The sequence below is a fragment of the Schistocerca nitens genome, chromosome 3, assembly GCF_023898315.1.
Source record: "Schistocerca nitens isolate TAMUIC-IGC-003100 chromosome 3, iqSchNite1.1, whole genome shotgun sequence".
NCBI lineage: Eukaryota > Metazoa > Arthropoda > Insecta > Orthoptera > Acrididae > Schistocerca > Schistocerca nitens.
Window position 1 is genome coordinate 64413366 of NC_064616.1, and position 16830 is coordinate 64430195.

The following is a 16830-nucleotide window of genomic DNA, read 5'->3' on the forward strand; positions in this document are numbered from 1 at the left end:
ACACATGTCCTTGTATGGCCAACTTACAAGAAACATTCGTGTAGTATCCTTCTACGGGTATGGGAAGATAAATGAAAAAATAAACGAAATAAAATAAAAATAATAAACAGGTTTCGAAAACGGAACACAAAAGGGAGAGGTCGCGACTATAGCCACTAGGCCACAAGTTAGGCTAAAGTTGTTGCGCGCTAAAAGGCATCTAAACTTTGACAGTCGTTTCCTCAGAAACGACCGAGCATCTGCCAAAATGCGGGGACACGTGTTCGCTTATTTTGGCTCCTCTTCCACTAGGCTAAGTTTATGGGAAATCGGATTATTACACTTGTGTTCTCCTCGTTAATTAGGAAAATGAACACACGAAGCGCAACCCGAACGCAGTGAGTTCGTGTAGCGAAACGTATCTGACCAAAATGCTGGATGTTGTTACACTAAGATGCAAATCTTCACGGAAATTAGTATTAAAGGATGGGATGATGAGAGTACGTGGCAAACCGGGTTCGGCGCGGAACAGTTCGCGTCTTCAGAGCGGTCTGCTGCAAACGAGCCAATTTAATTACACGAAGGCCACGTGGAAACAAACGAGTGATGCAGGAGTACAATTGAGTTGCGAGCGGCCAGCGTGGGCGAGCACAGACAATGCGAGACTGCGCCGCTAAAATGTGCCTGATAACAACCACTACTCCCGCCGAGTGCCAGGCGCTTTCATTAGCGCGCTGCCGCAGTAGGGAACCGCTGCATCCGCACGTCCTTCCACGCCGGTGCACTGGATGCGGAGAAGCAGTGAGCTCTAACAACCGTCAGCTCGACGTGCATGTGCGATAGGCACTATGTAATCCGGATACCCCCAAAAACATACGTTTTTCATATTAGGTGCATTGTGCTGCCACCTACTGCCAGGTACTCCATATCAGCTACCTCAGTAGCCATTAGACATATTGAGAGAGCAGAATGGGGCGCTTCGCGGGACTCACGGACTTCGAACATGGTCAGGTGATGGCTGTCACTTGCGTCATACGTCTGTACGAGAGATTTACACACTCCTAAACATCCCTAGGTACACTGTTTCTGATGTAATAATGAAGTGGCCGTGCGGTTAAAGGCGCTGCAGTCTGGAACCGCAAGACCGCTACGGTCGCAGGTTCGAATCCTGCCTCGGGCATGGATGTTTGTGATGTCCGTAGGTTAGTTAGGTTTAACTAGTTCTAAGTTCTAGGGGACTAATGACCTCAGAAGTTGAGTCCCATAGTGCTCAGAGCCAGAGCCAATAATGAAGTGGCAACGTGAAGGGACACGTACAGCACAAAAGCGTACAGGCCGACTTCGTCTGTTGACTGAGAGAGACGGCCGACGGTTGAAGAGGGTCGTAATGAGTAATACGCAGACATCTATCCAGACCATCACACAGGAATTCCAAACTGCATCAGCATCCACTGCAAGTACTATGACAGTTAGGCGGGAGGTGAGAAAACCTTAATTTCATGGTCGGGCGGCCGCTCACAACCCACATATCACGGCGGTAAATGCCAAACGACGACTCGCTTGGTGTAAGGAGCGTAAATACTGGGCAATTGAATAGTGGAAAAACATTGTGTGGAGGGACGAATCACGGTATACAACGTGGCGATCCGATTTCATGGTGTGGGTATGACGAATACATGGTGAACGTCATCTGCCGGCGTGTGTAGTGTCAACAGTAAAATTCGGAGGCGGTGGTGTTATTGTGTGGTCGTGTTTTTTATGGAGGGGTTGCACCCCTCGTTGTTTTGCGTGACACTATTACAGCGCAGGCATACATTGATGTTTTAAGCACCTTCTTGCTTACCACTGTTGAAGAGCAATTCGGGGATGGCGATTGCATCCTTCAACACGATCGAGCACCTGTTCATAATGCACGGCCTGTTGCGGAATGATTACACGACAATAACATCTCCGTAATGGACTAGCCTGCACACATTCCTGACCTGAATCCTATAGAACACCTTTGGGATGTTTTGTAACTCTGACGTCGTGCCAGGCCCCACCGACTGACACCGATAACTCTCCTCAGTTCAAATGGTTCAAATAGCTCTGAGCACTATGGGACTTAACATCTATGGGCATCAGTCCCCTAGAACTTAGAACTACTTAAACCTAACTAACCTAAGGACATCACACAACACCCAGTCATCACGAGGCAGAGAAAATCCCTGACCCCGGCGGGAATCGAACCCGGCAACCCGGGCGCGGGAAGCGAGAACGCTACCGCACGACCACGAGGTGCGGACACTCTCCTCAGTGCAGCACCCCGTGAAGAATGGGCTGCCATTCCCCAAGAAATCTTTGAGCACCTGATTGAGCGTATCCCTGCGAGAGTGGAAGCTGTCATCAAGGCAAAGGATGGGTCAACACCATATTGAATTACAGATGGAGGGCGCCACGAACTTATAAGTCATTTTCAGCCAGGTTTCCGGATACTTTTTATCACATAGTGTTCATCGACCGTCAGCAGTTGTTCAAGAAGAATCTGCGGTTATCTTGCTGAAAACGGAAACCCCCTCAATACTGTGCATAACTCACGAACTCTCTAACACTGACTTACGGTGGGCTGGATAACGGAACCAATCTGAGTCAAAATGGCTCATCACCACCTCATTATAAAATATGTTTCTGAAATTATCAAAATGGTTGAAATAGCTCTGATCACTATGGGACTTAACATCTGAGGTCATCAGTCCCCTAGAACTTAGAACTACTTAAACCTAACTAACCAAAGCACATCACACACATCCATGCCCGAGGCAGGATTCGAACCTGCGACCGTAGCGGTCGCGGGATTCCAGACTGTAGCGCATAGAACCGCTCGGCCTGAAATTATCCCAGCGGACGGCAAGTTCCATGAGTCTTCAGGCATGCAACATTTAAGGTTTAAAGATCAAAAGGGGGACATGTTACTCAGCAGTAGTTTTGAGATATATTTAAAAAAAGTATATAATCATGAATATTACTATTCCCAGCCTTATAGTTACTCCCACATGCTCATCAGGAAGAATACAATCTTATACCAAAACCAGTAATCATAGAATAAAGGGAAATATTAGAAAATGGTGCCGGCCGGTGTGGCCGTGCGGTTAAAGGCGCTTCAGTCTGGAACCGCGTGACCGCTCCGGTCGCAGGTTCGAATCCTGCCTCGGGCATGGATGTGTGTGATGTCCTTAGGTTAGTTAGGTTTAAGTAGTTCTAAGTTCTAGGGGACTAATGACCTCAGAAGTTGAGTCCCATAGTGCTCAGAGCCATTTGAACCTGCGTAAGGGAAGAATCATATCTCTTGTACAATCGAAATAGGGGCCAGCATACAGTCATTAGTATCCGCAGACTTCTTTTTAACACAGCGATCCCTGAGATCATCACTTGCAGATTCAGTATTCAACATTCTGGCGGTTACACTGGTTATTAGTGTACCAGCATTTCACATTTGCAATGGCTTACCACACTTACATTAATCTGTGATTTTTCAATCTTGATCACTTACGGGGTCTGTTCAAAAAATTCCGAAACTTTATCCACAAAATTTTTCTACTCTTACCTTTTATTTATTGTGCATGGCCTTCTTCGAAATACTGTCCTCCACAATTGATACTCCGTTCCCAACTTCGTTTCCACTTCCGGTAGCAGTCTCAGTGTGCCTCCTGCTGGATCGCGCGAAGCGCCGTCTCAAATTTTCTTTTATCTCTTCTATCGTTTGAAACCTTCGTCCTTTCAGCGAGGTATTTAACTTTTGAAATAAAGAAAATTGCTCAGGGGTTAGGTCTGAAGAATACGGAGGATGAAGCAGCACAGTGATTTCGTTTTTTGTGCAATAGTCACGCACTAATAGGGATGAATGTATGGGTGGGTTATCGTGATACAGGAGCCATGAGTTGTCTCGTCACATTTCAGGCCGTTCCCTTTTCACATGATCCAGCCGAAATGTTACATTCTTGTGCAATCTCCCGAACAGTTAGTCTTCAATTGGCACGCATAATTTCAATGGACGTCGAAGGGCGCCCTAGACGAGGGTCATCTTTAACTACTGTCCGGACATTTTTAAACCGTGTCAGCTACCCGTAACACCGTAGGCTTCGTGCATCATTTTGTGTGTCTCTGTAAAGATTTTCTTGAGTTTCATGACAAATTTAACGAAGACGCGTATTTCCTGTAACTCTGCCATCTCGAAATTCGCAAACTGTGCGACACAACATTCTACTCAATAGAAGACTGAACAATAATTAGCAGACATACATCAATGAAACTTCCGGCAGTCACACATTAAACACAGGCGTGTACAGGGATGCCAACCGCGTTTCGCTCCAACAAACCATTTTCGAGAAATTACGAAAGTTCCGATATTTTCTGAACAGACCTCGTAAATATGTTACCTAGACAAATGTATTCCCGAAATTCCGTTACTCCACATTAATTATTTTTTGGTGCAGCGATTTTTTCCTTCGCTGTATTATTCACAGAGGATACCAACAGTGAACATTCTAAGACTATTTACCTGCAATCTGCACCTGTTTACTTTTAGGAACAAGGTTTTCTTTCCAGTTGGTATGCTCTCAACACGTGACCACATTTTGTTTTATCACATTTCTTTCCCACAACTCAGGGCGTGGTTTCTTCCATCTAAATTCATGTAAATCGTTACTGGACACGGCTGACGGTTGCATCACCGAAGCCATTTTCAAACCTCACAGCTGTTTACCGCATCGCAGTATAGTGCTGCCATCACGCCTCAAGTCCTTCCGTGCTATTTAGGGATTTGCCTCTGTGACGAAACGAAATTTCATCACTGCTTTGGATAGGGAAAAATCACTCAAGAAGTCTCTTTAGAACCAACAGATGCGGAATCGTAAGGAAAGAACAATGACCGTAATAACTATTATACTCCAAAAAATGATGACAATTCCCGTTTTTTATCTCAATGCCTCAATTATCATCAGCACTGAATCACTTCAGTCTAAAGAGGGTGTGGTTGGTTCAGGATGGCTGCGCTTTATTTTCTCACCCTTAACTGCCTGAACAATTGCTCAAACTATAATGACCTCGGTCAAAACGAATGACGACGGCCTTCAGGAACCCATCATTTGTAGCACATTCCTGTTAGTAACCTGCTGTAAGAACTCCTTCAAGATATTAGTTAAATCATGGTAACTATCCCTTTTTCGAAGCGAAGTATCAAGTCATCATCTGTTATTATTCATACTAAATCAGGAGTGAGAATAAATACCAATTAACGTCAATCTGCTCGGATCTCAAAGTTGTGTGAGAATATTTAAATACTTGTAATGCTCTTCTCAAAATTCCAATTTGAAACCTACGTGACTCACTGCCCTAATTACGTACAAAATTAAGGAGAGAACTCCCCGACAAACAAAGTGAGGTTTCCCGGTGACTGCTTATGCAATTATTATACGACCATCTGTGATTCGTTGCCGCGTAATTTACATTCTTACTCTGTGTATCACTGAAGTACAGCATGCATTAAGTTGTCTTCTTTTTTACCGAACCATTGGGGGTGTTTTATAGGCACTACATTATTTGACCAACTACTATCGTGTTCAGTGTTAAGTTCAGTTTCATATCCATGTCGATCACAAGTTGTGAAAGTGTTGGGCATTTTCTTCTGAGAATGTGCGAAGAATTTTGAGTACGACATTCCATTCGACAAATCCATGATTTTTTTCTAAGACTATCACAAGTGGGTACCAATTTTCTGATATGCAAGAATGATCCAACTTGTGACACTGAACCGTTTATCGTGTTAATAACAGTTGACATTTTGAACATCTGTGTACGATTGTTGGCAAGCAGAGCAACAAAAGTGTAATACCAGTGTTAGTCCCTTAACCATGTGATTTTCTTGTAGTTACACTCATGGCAAAACACATACCTGTAATCGAGTGAGCATGAGAGGAACCCTGATAGCTAACAGTGCTTTTGCCAGCTTTCAGCTGCACGCTAAGATCTGCAGGCGGAAACAATACTCGTCTATACAGCTGCGACAATACTGAGGCATTACCATAGAGACGTTTACAAAATCACGTTACGTGATTGGTCGAGGTAGGCGCACGAAGCTCCCACACTCATCTCACTGCAACTGTCAGGCTCCTCTTGCTCTGGCTCGACTATACTGGAGCGCAACAGCCCATTATGGGGATGACGCGTCGTATGAACATCCGTGGCATATAAAGGTAACGGGGTACCATCCCGATCCATGACAGCTCAACGAATATTGGTCGATTTTGGGTTCAAAATTCTCAGTAGGGTTAACTGACCTGGGCAGCCAAAGAAGCACACTCTTGGCTTGAAAGTGTTCCCCAAACCATGCTGTCACAATTAAAGACTAAAGGGTAGCCGCATTGTTTAGCTGATGGCACGTGCAGTCTTCAATCGTTACAGGCCGCCAAACGGATGAATATGACTGGAAAGATGACTCCTTTATCGTTCGCTTGTAAGGGACATTGGATGTATCCTTTCGACCCTTGTATACATCCTAATACGAGAATACTTCTTTTATCTGCCTGAACACAGCGCTGCTGGCAAGAGGCGTGTATCGCCTCATGTGGTTTTCTGTGAGCTAGTATTTTTCTACCCTGCCATCGGAGTGCACCAACGTGTATCACATCTCACCAGGTGACGAGCTTCCGACTTCCATTGGTGATGTTTGTGATGTTGGTAGAAGAGCCAACACCGTGTTGCTAGAGGAGGCCGAAATACACGCGTTTAAGCTCACGCAGACTGGCGTGAGGTCTGGAACAATTAAAGGAGTTGAGTCTAATAAATAAAAAACGTAGTGGTTTGAATACTTAACTTTAATCCATATTTGGTGTACAGCGCTCTTGACGGTACATGTTTTATAATTTCAATATTAATTGAATACGGCGCCTTGCTAGGTCGTAGCAAATGACGTAGCTGAAGGCTATGCTAACTATCGTCTCGGCAAATGAGAGCGTGATTGTCAGTGAACCATTCCTATGAACGTCGTCTGTACAACTGGGGCGAGTGCTAGTAAGTCTCTCTAGACCTGCTGTGTGGCGGCGTTCGGTCTGCGATCACTGACAGTGGCGACACGCGGGTCCGACGTATACTAATGGACCGCGGCCGATTTAAAGGCTACCACCTAGCAAGTGTGGTGTCTGGCGGTGACACCACATTGTTCCTTCACCCATCCTATAGTGATGTGCACGTACGAAGGTGGGTCGATACGCTGCGGCAGGGAACAGTGGACCACGTGACGCTCCAGCCAATAGCGACATTCTACCGTGTACATCTATAGCCTGCACTTCAGGCTGTGCGTAGAAATTTGGCGTTTTAGTTTTCAGGTTATTTTGAAAGGGTACAGTACCGCCCGACATTGAAAATAGGTACAACATACTTCATTATTTTTGTCAGAACAACACAAAAAAATGGTTCAAATGGCTCTGAGCACTATGGGACTTAACATCTATGGTCATCAGTCCCCTAGAACTTAGAACTACTTAAACCTAACTAACCTAAGGACATCACACACATCCATGCCCGAGGCAGGATTCGAACCTGCGATCGTAGCAGTCGCGCGGCTCCGGACTGAGCGCCTAGAACCGCTAGACCACCGCGGCCGGCAGAACAACACATTTTTTTGGTAAAATAACTCAATTTCAATTAATACAGCGAAGCCGGATACCAGTGTGGGAAAGAATGACAATTTATTTATTTAATTGATCACATGTGCACTCCCACAAAATAAATCCCTACATCCAGTTTGGTGAGATCTGTGAAATGAATGAATGTATGGTCGTCTGCTAACCGCATATAGTGAATGTGAATAGATGATCATCTTTGAGACGATCCTTTGGCCACCTTTGGTGGGACCAAAGAGATGAAATTTACCTGAGCTTTGAGCGCCTGAAATGTGGCTGACCAATACGGTAGCAAGGTGCTCCCCCACTTCAGCAGAGGTGCGAGAGGACCTGAAGCACTCTGCCGCTGGATCTTGTGCTGTTAAGACCTGTCTTAGTTGTGCTCCGTAAAGACAAAAGAGTGGAGACATGGTATGCATGTGGAATATTTAAGAGTAGTTTGAAATAATAATTTCTCTATTTCAGGAACTTTTGTGGGGAGAATTAAATGTCAGGCAGGTAATATTAATGGGATCGTAGTAATCTTCGGAAGTGACCAACGGTCACAATGAAACCACGTGTAGCAATAAGTTGAAATACTTCCGTGTGCTTAAGTTAAGCTGAATTACTAGCGTGTGTACTATAAGTTGAAATATTTAAGAAATTGCGTGTGCAGGACTTGAAATTAGAGGCGAGTACTTCCACGTGGTGAGTACTGTGTGAGTCTCAATCTGTGTATGAGACAAAGGATAAAGAGAAGTACTCGTCCATGGTATCAGTTGAGGACTCGTGTGTGTGATGAATATGTTCTTAATATTACTTTGCGAGATATGTTTCCGTGTGACGCTTGATTCAAACTATAATACTCTGAGAGAGAAACAAGGTGAGTCAGCCGTCTATCCAGCAACGCCACTTGGCTTGCATTGCACAGGAAGACGTGTTGATAAAAGCCGTTAATAAAAAAGAAAGAAAATGTGGTATTGCCAGTGTATAGTGACCAGTCAGAGTTCTGTAAATTACTGATAGTCAGATGTATGTTTCCGTTGCGTATTATTCATATAGGAGGATAACTTGTAACTTAATTGTGAGTACGAGAGTTCATGTTACTCGATAAATAAGAATGAATCCACTCGCTTGGCAGACCACTCATCTTGCAGGCCTGACTGCTTGATGCCACAGTATGAGCAAGGCATGTGGGTGCCTCTTAATTTTAACTAGGTGAGGGTATTCACCCACTATAGTATTCATTATGGGTGGCATACGGTAAACGTGACAGCATTTCGTTAAGAAGCGACATTGATAGCTTTTCGAGAATACACATATATCCAGCGAGAGTAAGAAGCAGGAACAGTTGCTAAACGCGTCGCTCCCATCAGCGTTGCCAACTGACAGGGTAGGCAACGGCTGGAGTTTGATGTGGGACAAAACAAATAGACAGGCGATGTAGCAAGTATTCTCCGCCTCTATTTGCGCAGAACGCATCGCGCCTTCTTACTTGAACACCACTATAATTTCTACATGGAGTTACGTGCAGTGAGCACAGGTACACGTATTTTTGACGGTGTGGCTGCTTGCATTGTTGTTGTGCAGTATTCAAGCGTCGAGTGATTTTCTTTATTGCGTTCTATCTATCCACTGTTACATTCATGGATAATCGAAGGCGACCGCTGCCACCCATAAGTTATTACCCTCTTCATATGATTCAAGTGGAGGTCGTTTTCCTTGAATCTATTTATTCACAATGCAGTCGTTAACCCAGTGCACGTGAAAAGACAAGTGGCTACATTAGCTCGGGGATAAGAATGCCATATTCCTCAGCTACCCGTATTCTGGCAGTTATCAAATACCCTGAAAGCACATCTCGTTCAAGGGGAAAACATCTGAATTTTCAGGGAAGACTTAGAAATAGATACTGTGATAATGAGCAATGGAAAACCTTTCGTCGTAGTGGATAACATGGCGTTAATTTTGCCGTGACAGTCGTATTACGTTTTAATGCAGGTAAGAAGAACCTCAGATGTATTCAACGACAAGAAATCATTTCAATCAAAAGTACACTGTCCAGTCACATTAATGTGATTATCTGTCAAAAGCCTAAATAACTACCTTTTGCAGCGCGCACGGCTACGAGACGTGCAGGGAGGAAGTTTATGAGGATTTGGACGTTACCGATACGTATTTGGAGCCATGCCGACTCAAGTGCTGTGGCCAGCTGCACTAGGTTTGTCGGTTGAGTATCGATGGCGTGAGCAGCCCGATGGAGGTGTTCCCACACTACACTGTCCTGCTGGTAGATGCTATCGTGCTTAGCAAAAACCACTGCATGTAGTCGTTGACATGGACCCCAAGGATAAGGGCATAATTGTGTTGCTCAATTGTACCTTCCAGAATGACGAGATCAGCCAGGAAATGCTAAGAAAACAGTCGCTACCTCCTCGTGTGCTTTCATACACTTCACGCCGTACATGCCGACGGCCATTTGTCCCACGGAGCATAGAAAGTGATTCATCGGAGAAGGCGAACTGTCGGCGCTCAGTGCGGTGCTGGGGTGCAAATTCCAGCCTCCGTCGCCGATGAACTAAAGTCTGCGAGGCTACATGAACCGGGCGCCGGCTTCCTCCGGCCCATACGCAGCAACATTTGCAGAACGGTTGCTCAGACGACACTATTCGTAGTCCCTTGGTCCATCTGGGCAGTCATTCGCTTAACATTTGCACGTCTGTTCCGCCCGCACACATCTGCGCAGCCGTCTTTTACCCTGTCATCTACGGCCCGTGGTGCAACGTAGCTGCCTCGGCGCCGGTTTTGGATAGCGCCATTTTGCAGTGCACGGTGTACTTTAACAACGGCGACACGCGAACAGTTTACAAACTTAGCCGTTTCGGAAATACTTCCACCCTTGGACCGAAAGTCAATAATCGTGCCCGATAGGACGTCAGATAAATCTCTCCGTTTCCACATTACGACGACGACTATTCTGCTTTCCGCATCCTCTTCCCCCCCCCCCTCTCCCCCGCTGGCGCGTTTTATATATCCTCCACTGCTAGTGCTCTCACCTGTCGTCTGCGAGTGGTTACTGCATGTTGACGACGAACATTGGCAGTGGTCATATTAATGTGACTGGATTTTGCAATTTTCTTTAAAAATCAATTAGATGATTTAGTTAAACTTTCCAGTATGAAATGCTAATACATTTTATTTTTCGGGGTCTTTCGTCGTCGTTAAAATTATCGTTATCGTCCCTATGAGAAATGCCCAAAACTGGAGTTGTTGAAGGTAGCCTGAATCCTTCAATAAAAATTAAAAATTCTTTCTGTTGAGGTTTTTTTTAAGATTTTGACCACAAGAATACGAGTGTTTTTAGGTTAGCAGTTAGCTTTATTGGATACAATTAGTTCAACATTCATACTGCACTTTTGTTATTATGCTCAAAGTTTAAAATCTCGATATGATGAATCTAATGCAATGGAAAAATAAAATCGTATCTATACTGAATTCTAACTTTATTGATAGCAGAATGATCAGAAGTGTCCGGACACATATTAGTGGACATTAATGTGACGTGTGTGCACCCTTCTCCTTTATGACGGCTTGAACTTTCCAGTGAACACTTCCACTGACGGTCGGTGGGGGAACGGTGGCCCATTCTTCCTCAAGAGCCGAAACCAGACAAGGTAGTAATTTTGGATGGTGGTATCTGGAGCGAAGTCGATGTCCTAACATATTCCGAAGGCGTTCTACTGGATTAAAGTCGGGTCCCTGCAGAGGCCTGTCCGCAGGAATGTTATTGTCTACAAACCGTTGCCTCACAGATACTGCTTTAGGACAGAGTGCATTGTCATTCTTGATATAAATAATAATCTGCTCTGAATATTCCTCTACTGTATGCAGTACACAATACTGTGAAATTTGTTCATATCCTTCCATATCTAAAGCACCGAGCGAAGTGGCGCAGTGGTTAGACACTGGACTCGCATTCTGGAGGACGACGGTTCAATCCCGCGTCAGGCCATCCTGATTTAGGTTTTCCGTGATTTCCCTAAATCGCTCCAGGCAAATGCTGGGATGGTTCCTTTGAAAGGGCACGGCCGACTTCCTTCCCCAGCCTTCCCTAATCCGATGAGACCGATGACCTCGCTGTCTGGTCTCTTTCCCCAAACAACCCAACCCAACCATAAAAAAATGGCTCTGAGCACTATGGGACTTAACTTCTGAGGTCATCAGACCCCTAGAACTTAGAACTACTTAAACCTAACTAACCTAAGGACATCACACACATCCATGCCCCAGGCAGGATTCGAACCTGCGACCGTAGCGGTCGCGCGGTTCCAGACTGTAGCGTCTAGAACCGCTCGGCCACCCAGGCCGGCAACCCAACCATATCTAAAGTTTTCTTATACGCAATAAGCGGAGTACACCCTAACCGCGAGAAACAAGCCAGGCCTATGCCGTAACGCCACCTCCTCTGCACTTCCTTGTTCTACATCTACATCCACATAGATACTCCGCACGCCGCTGTCCGGTGCGTGGCGGAGGCTCCTCTTACCACTACGTCATTTCTCTTCCGTTCCACTAGCAAACAGAGCGATGGAAAAATGACTGTCTATATGCCTCCGCACGAGCCCTAATCTCTCGTGTCTTATCTTCGTGTTCCTCAAGCGAAATGTATGTTGGCGGCAGTCAGCTTAAAACGCCGTTTCTCTAAATTTCTCAATAGCGTTTCTCGAAAAGATCGTCGCATTCACTCCACGGATTCCCAATTGAGTCCCCGAACCACCTGCTTCACACTTACGTGTTGCTCGAAGCTACCGATAACAAAGCTAGCAGCCCATCTCAGAATTGCTTCGATGTCTTCCTTCGATCCGACCTGAACCGCATCCCAAACACTCGAGCAGTACTCAAGAACAGGTCGCACCAGCGTCCTATATGCGGTCTCCTTTATAGGTGAACCACTCTTTCCTAAAATTTTCGACCATTCGCCTTTCCCACCACAGTTCTCACATGCTCGTTCCATTTCACATCGCTTTTCAGTGTTACGCCCAGCTATTTAAATGACGTGAATGTGTCAAGCAGGACACTAGTACTTACTATATCCGAACATTACAGGTTTGTTATTCCTAATCATCCATGTTAACAGCCATTCTGCTGTTACTCTTCATCTGTTGTCAACAAAATAATTCTCGCCTCCTTTTATACACTATGTGATCAGAGATATCCGGACACTTGGCCGGCCGAAGTGGCCGCGCGGTTCTGGCGCTGCAGTCTGGAAGCGCGGGACCGCTGCGGTCGCAGGTTCGAATCCTGCCTCGGGCATGGATGTGTGTGATGTCCTTAGGTTAGTTAGGTTTAACTAGTTCTAAGTTCTAGAGGACTAATGACCTCAGCAGTTGAGTCCCATAGTGCTCAGATCCATTTGAACCATTTGAACCGGACACTTGACTGAAAATGGCTTGCCGGCCGGAGTGGCCGAACGGTTCTAGGCGCTTCAGTCTGGAACCCCGCGACCGCTACGCTAGCAGGTTCGAGTCCTGCCTCGGGCATGGATGTGTGTGATATCCTTAGGTTAGTTAGGTTTAAGTAGTTCTAAGTTATAGGGGACTGATGACCTCAAATGTTAAGTCCCATAGTGCTCAGATCCATTTGAACCATTTTTCAAAATGGCTTACAGGTTCGTGGCGCCTTCCATCGGTAATTCTGGAATTCGATATGGTGTTGACCCATCCTTAGCCTTGATGACAGCTTCCACTCTAGCAGGTATACGTTCAATCAGGTGCTGAAAGGTTTCTTGGGGACTGGCAGCCCATTCTTCACGGAGTGCTGTACTAAGGAGAGGTATCGATGTCGGTCGGTGAGACCTGGCACGAAGTCGGAGTTCCAAGACATCCGAAAGGTGTTCTACAGGATTCAGGTCAGGACTCTGTGCAGACCACACCATTACAGGGATGTTATTGCCGTGTAACCACTCCGCAACAGGCCGAGCATTATGAACAGGTGCTCGATCGTGTTGAAAGATGCAGTCGCCATCCCAGGAATTGCTCTTCAACAGTGGGAAGCAAGAAGGTGCTTAAAACATCAATGTAGGCATGCGCTGTGATAGTGCCACGCAAAACAACAAGGGGTGCAACCCTCTCCATGAAAAACACAACCACACCATAACACCACCACTACCGAATTTTACTTTTGGCACTACACACGCCGGCAGATGACGTTCACCGGGCATTCATCATACCCACACCCTGCCATCGGATCGCCACATTGTATCCAGTGATTCGTCACTCCCCACAACGTTTTTACACTGTTCAATCGTCCAACGTTTACGCTACTTACACCAAGCGAGGCGTCGTTTGGAATTTACCGGCGTGATTGGCTTGTGACCGGCCGCTCGACCATGAAATTCAGGTTTTGTCACCTCCCGCCTAACTGTCATAGTACTTGCAGTGGATCCTGATGCAGTTTGGAATTCCTGTGTAATGGTCTGGATAGATGTATGCCTATTACGCATTAAGACCCTCTTCAACTGTCGGCCATCTCTGTCAGTCAACAGACGAGGTTTGTCCCTTCACGCTTCCACTTCACTATCGCATCGGCAACAGTGGACGTAGGGATGCTGAGGAGTGTTGAAATCTCGCGTACAGACGTATGACACAAGTGACACCCAATCACCTGACCACGTTCGAAATCCGTGAGTTCCGCGGAGCGCCTCATTCTGCTCTCTCACGATGTCTAATGAGTACTGAGGTCGCTGATATGGAGTACCTGGCAGTAGCTGGCAGCACAATGCACCTGATATGAAAAACGTATGTTTTTGGGGGTGTCCTGATGCTTTTGATCATATAGTGTATGAATACTACCGGCCCTTATTTCGTAACATCTAGTGGTCAATACCGCGATGCATAGGAGTGTTCGGGTACTTTTGTTCACATATTGTATTTCGTGCAACTGTTTTTTTTATAAATTTTACGTATAAAATGTCACCATACGATCTCGCAATGTTCCGTTATCTGTCTCTCAACAAATCCTCAGCTAAATCATCGATACGAGCAATATATAACATAAATTTACTTTATCTTGTAGCTGACTGACTCGACAGGAATCAAAACACAGCCATAAAATTTCATTGTGTGTTGATCCAGAGGACAGAGTATATCGTGTTTCAGATAGTTGAATTTTACATGACCAGTACCACAGAAGCTGCTTCTTACGATCACGTATAAGTTTATTTTCTAAATCAGCACGTTCTCTTTATTATTCAGCAGATACCGTCTTTACAGTGCAGTGACTTTGTGTATTCTTCCTGTTGATGTTCCCATTAAATGACGTCAGCAGTAAAGTTGGATGTTCACCATATTGCTTACGGACATAACTGTGTGCAGGCATAAATAAGTGTAGCTGTTACAGTACGGTATTTAATAATAACAATAAAATCTGTATCTTTATTCTTGCTTCAGTTTCAGCGGTAGAAGGGATATGAAAATCTGAAGAAGATTAAACAAGAATACCGAATGGCTGTCCTTGAAAAAGAAGTTTAGTTACGAATACGTCAGACTTAACAAAAGCAATAAATATGTTCTGACTGGAAGTAACTCACTACATTTCCATTAAAGGTTGATGAGAGGTATGAAATTATTTACCTGGAGCTTTTATCTATCAGAATGACGTAGCTGCGCCTTTGGCTCGCATGATTTAAAAAACAATGGTCGTATCACCACTAATGAGTCATATTCAGTAATAACGAAACTGATTAGGAAAATAAACATCATAAAATGATTTTTTTCCCTTATCCGCTGTTTACGTTACCCAGTGGACGTATGTAATCTTCTTACACAGGTGAACATCAAGAAGGCATTTTAAATAATTAATGGGATAAAATCTGATGTTTTTATTCGATAATCTATACAAAACAGTCCTAAGAATATCTCATTGTAATTGGTGTAAAACTAACTAAATAACTCCGTCCGAACAAGCTTCGGAAGGTCCAACGGTACCGACCGGCCGCCGTGTCGTCCTCGGCCGATTTGCGTCACTGGATATGGATATGGATATGGAGGGGCATGTGGTCAGCACATCGCTCTACCGCCCTTTGTCTGTTTTCATGACAAAAGCCGCTACTTCTCAGTCAAGTAGCTCCTCAATTGGCCTCACAAGTGTAGAGTGAACTCCGCTCGCCAACAGCGCTCGGCAGACTCGGACGGTCACCCATCCAAGTGCTAGCCAAGTCCGATAGCTCTTAACTTCGATGATCTGACGGGAACCGGTGTTACCACTGCGACAAGGCCGTTGGCAAAACTGGATGATGAAAAATGCGGAAGACTGCCTGTTTTGTAACTGCTATATTTTACAAAAGTTATCTTATACTTCAGGAGTCGGTGCCAACGAGGAATGAGGGAACTAAGTGAGGCGTAAGACGTAAGAGTTGCGAAGGAATTGAAAACAATAATGCAATGTCTGTAGTTACCTGGCGCAGTGTTAGAAGAGTGAGTTACCTGGCGCAGTGTTAGAAGAGTGGACTCATATGTAGGAGTAGCTGGTTGGTCATCTGGAGATGGATTTTCGTTGATGAGCTTAGATGAAGACCTGATTTGTTTTCTCCAGTAATCTCACGACAAATTCCCAGTTCTGAAACCCTGCATTAGGTTATCCTCCGTTGTCACTTTCCTTGTATGTATCAGCCAGCAGCTTTCGTAACTAGTGCGTCTCTTCCAGCGACATCGGTTCAAGTGGGATGCTGTATCCGAGCAAATGTGTGAACTGTTGGCAAGGCACATGACAACATGCTGCTGTTGTCTAATACGAATAACGTTATAATGTCTGCAACAGGGAAATAAAAACCAACATAACGAGAACTTTCTGCGCTACCATAAGGTGGAATGCTCACGATATTTTAACAAAGATAGATAGATACTGAAGTGAATGTGACTACCCCAACTGGTAAACACTGAAGAAAGTTTTCTTTAACATGGAAATCTGTATTTATTCACATATGTTTTCCGGGCGCTATTCAACCACAGTGACACAGGAACGTAGATGTTGGCGGTGGACCAGCGGTAGAGAGGATGTTGCGATATATACCGTTACCTGAAGACCTGTTGCCATTTTATCACACGGTAACGTCATACGTATTGTAAGCTAAGGAAAGCGATGACATTACCTCCCAGAACAACATTCGTTCTCATACTAGCTCCGTTCATAGGGTTCTCCTAAACGCCAGTTACTG

General features: G+C 45.0%; 1 pseudogene; it reads right to left on the reverse strand.

Moving 5' to 3' along the window:
• Positions 1–15779: 15779 nt before the first annotated feature.
• LOC126250516 (5S ribosomal RNA) lies at positions 15780–15898 on the reverse strand (annotated as a pseudogene).
• Positions 15899–16830: the final 932 nt, after the last annotated feature.